The sequence below is a fragment of the Hemiscyllium ocellatum genome, chromosome 33 (assembly GCF_020745735.1).
Source record: "Hemiscyllium ocellatum isolate sHemOce1 chromosome 33, sHemOce1.pat.X.cur, whole genome shotgun sequence".
Lineage (NCBI taxonomy): Eukaryota > Metazoa > Chordata > Chondrichthyes > Orectolobiformes > Hemiscylliidae > Hemiscyllium > Hemiscyllium ocellatum.
This window is the reverse complement of record NC_083433.1, coordinates 45,882,598-45,886,508: the sequence shown is the minus strand read 5'-3', so window position 1 is coordinate 45,886,508 and position 3,911 is coordinate 45,882,598. Positions and strand designations below refer to the sequence as shown.

The window sequence follows — 3,911 nt, the reverse complement described above, 5'->3', positions numbered from 1 at the left end:
TAACTGTAAGCAGCAAAATTCCTCAACTGAGGATCTGAGAAAATTTCACAAAGTGTGGTCAGTCGGAGCAAAAGTAAGGAAGTCGTTCGTTTCTGCAGTGTTTCACAATACTACCTTTCCCGTGAGCAGTCGAACAGATTAAATGATTGTGCTACAGACTGGGACGGCAAGCTCCGCTAGAAAGTAATTCTTTAAAACCGGTGTAAGCAACGCAAGGTTATTGGGGTACACCACGTGGAAACAGATACTTCGCTGTATCTCATCCATGCTCACCACATAGCCAAAATTAAACAAGTCCCATTCCCCAGCATTTGGCCTCAATCCCTCTAAACCCATCCTATCCAGAAACTGATCCGATTACCATTGCAATTTTCTGAGTGCAAAAGCCTCCTGCACTTCCTCTGGTAGCTCATTCCATACACGCACAACCTTGTGTGTGGGAAATGTGCGTCGGGGTCCTTTGTCAATTACAGACCACTCACCTTAAACCTATGCTCCCGAGTTTCCACCGCACCCTAGCTTGGGTAAAACACGTAAATACTCAGTTTACAACCCTTCCATAAAATCATGTCGCAGCCGTAATGCTGCCGGGAAAGTTGTCCCAGCCTATTCCACCTCACTCCGCAGTCCAAACATTGACGACATCCTTGTCTATATTTTGTCACCAATTTCACGTCTATTTTTTTTTGAACTTTTTCAAGATGTCAATTGCCCTGGATAACAACGAGCTATTGGAAACAGAAAGGTGAAACGGAGAATGGCTTCAACTTTCAGTGCTGGATGCCACAGAGCCGCAGGGCAGCCGGCTGAGGCTTGTTTCTGTGGTGTAGTGGTCATCACGTTCGCCTAACACGCGAAAGGTCCCCAGTGCGAAACTGGGCCGAAACTGCTTTGTTCTTCAACTGCCGCTTTTTACACGGACAAGAACGGAGCTTTCTTGCAAACCTGCCTTCGAAATTGCTTGAACAAATCTGCTCTCTTTGTGAAATGTAATGCAATTCCATTTAATTAGTGTGCAAAACATTGTAAAGGTTTTCTCCAACCTGGTTCTGATCATATGCCATTTTGTTTGAGAGTGTAGTTCCCGCGTTCTGATCCCTTCCACGAAAAACAGTCCCGCATTTGCATTCCTTGCGCAGGCGGACCGGTTCAAAGACAGGGAAGAAGCTGATGCGCTGGTGTCACAGTGCACCACGGATTCCGGAACTAGTCTGTCTGTCAAATGTACCCCAAAGTCGTCTCTGCAAGGCCTCATTTGGAAGCTCTCTGTCGTTATTCAACGTGCGAGAATTGGCAGCAGAGGTGCTGAATCATGGTTTGGATCAGTTCGCACGTTAGTGACTCATTCAATCAGCAACAGCAATGAAAGAAATTACACTCTCAGAGGAACCTCTGGACGTGTGCTTTCATAGCGTCGCTAGTATTAAGGTGCGCCCCGAGATCTAAGCCATGTTGGAACTGAAACGGAGGAATGGACAGAGAGGCTACAGAATAACATCGCATCCTTTAGGTTTTCTTTAAATCACTGACGAGCAGGAAAATGTAACCGGGAGGGCGAGTGGGAAAGTGAGGCAGTTGCAGCTTTGGTGAAACTCCTTCTTTGAGAGTCACTCAGCAACAAGAGCCGTGATGGTGACTCATGCGTGAGAGCTCTTCACATTGAGAACAAAAAGCACTCAAGGGCAGTTAGCACCTCTTCCGCAGTGGGGGTGGGGTGAGTAGGAACTTCTGTTACCATGTTCAGAAACTGCCTTTTAAATTGAGGTGAACAGAAACTGCATTTCTAATAAGCACCATGGAGTTTAGCAAAATTTATTGAGTCGCTTCTTGTCGATTCCCACACAGGTTTCCAACTCAGTTGTTATCCATGTGGCTCATGTCCAGGTGTGAACATCTCTGCAGTAAATTGCACCGTTAAGGTAAAAGGCAAGGAAAGTGGCATCTCGAACTGGCCCCGAGGTCAGAGCATCCTCACAATGTGATCTATCGTTCTCGGGTTGTAATGCCACCTCCGGTTTTAGGATGGAGAACATTCTTTGGGACTGTTATCCTGCAAAACAGACACAGTGACTGAAACGATGCTGCACGGTATGATGTGGAACACGGCCTGCTCAGCTTTGTGCATTTTCCCTGTAGACCGGTGTGTTTCGTGTTCCGTGTAAACGTGAAAGTTGTCCTGTTTCGAGCAATGGGTGAAATCATTTAGCAAAGCAAGAATCGAAATTGAAGTAATGTCAAGCAGCTCATGGTGATTTGACCAAATCATAACCGAACATATATTCTCACGCCGTCAAAGATACATTTGTAGTTGAAAAGAGTCTGAGAAGATAGACTCAGTTTACCATTGATTTTTGTCGATTGATGGGCTTTCATTATCTGCTGCCAAATTGACATTGTAGCCGGGCACATCCCAGCAGCTGTGCGAGTCGGAGAGGGACGATGGAACACTTTTCATGTGACTTTGTATGTGTGGTTATGCAGGAGCACAATTCGAAATGCAAGAAAACGGCTAGCACTGCTGTCTGGTACTGTGTCCGAGCGGTCTAAGGCGCTGGGTCCACGTTCCCGCCCCGAAAGGGGCGTGGGTTCAAATCCCACCACGGTCATGCCATTTCTGCTGATCAACATTGTTAAAATGCTGCTTCGATCCCCGCTATATTGTGTCACCAATTTCACGTCTATTTTCACAAAGCTCAGCTTTGTGCATTTTCCCTGTAGTCCGCTGTGTTTAGTGTTCTGTGTGAACGTGAAAGTTGTCCTGTTTCGAGCAATGTGTGAAATCATTCAGCAAAGCAAGAATCGAATTTGAACTTTCTCAAGATGTCAATTACCCTGGTTAGAAACGAGCTCTTGGAAAAAGAAAGGTGAAACGTAGAATGTCTTCAACTTTCCGTGCTGGATGTCACAGAGGGTCAGAGCAGCCGGCTGAGGCCTGTTTCTGTAGAGTAGTGGTCATCACGTTCGCCTAACACGCAAAAGGTCCCCAGTTCGAAACTGGGCCGAAACTGCTTTGTTCTTCAACTGCCGCTTTTTACACGGACAAGAACGGAGCTTTCTTGCAAACCTGCCTTCGAAATTGCTCGAACAAATCTGCTCTCTTTGTGAAATGTGATGCAATTCCATTTAATTAGTGTGCAAAACATTGTAAAGGTTTTCTCCAACCTGGTTCTGATCATATGCCATTTTGTTTGAGAGTGTAGTTCCCGCGTTCTGATCCCTTCCACGAAAAACAGTCCCGTATTTGCATTCCTTGGAATGCAATTTTCTTTTTCCAGATGTCATTTACCCTGGATAACAACGAGCTATTGGAAACAGAAAGGTGAAACGGAGAATGTCTTCAACTTTCAGTGCTGGATGCCACAGAGCCGCACCGCGCCCGGCTGAAGTTTGTTTCTGTAGTGTTCAGAGGCATAATTTAAATTGATTGGTAAAATTGGAATTGTTTCTTAATTAGCAAACAAAACTGGCTTGTTTCACAGCCAACCGTTACATCTTTCCAATTTTCTAGTACACGCTGTGACTGCGAGCTGGTCATCACAGGTATTTGTCAGCGCTCAGTTCCGAACAGCATTCACTCTCATTTAAAGGTGGAGGGCACGTCTTCAACTTCATAACACTGTTCTCATCACAAAATCCTGCAGCTTCTCATCTTGGGGACAGGGGTTGGATTGCAACCGTTACCGTGTTAATGTAAAGATTTTCACACGGGAAGCGCCATTCATGAGGAGGGAGTTTCTGTAAGCTGTGTCCCAGGGCTGTGCAGGGAGCTGCAGTGGCCACTTTCTGTTGACAGCAAGGGTCTGGAGAGAGTAGTGTTTGTCCCTATCTTACTCCGTGTGGGGTCAGGGAACACAGAATCATCAATGGTTTGGGCTGTAATTCAACCTTGCCATGGATTTTCCGGTTTAAAT

At 45.8% G+C, this 3,911-nt stretch overlaps 1 non-coding gene across 1 annotated transcript; it reads left to right on the top strand.

The window, feature by feature from the left end:
- The first annotated feature begins 815 nt into the window (after positions 1-815).
- trnav-aac (transfer RNA valine (anticodon AAC)) lies at positions 816-888 on the top strand. The gene has a single exon. It is a non-coding gene; the product is annotated as a tRNA-Val (tRNA).
- The last annotated feature ends 3,023 nt before the right edge of the window (positions 889-3,911 follow it).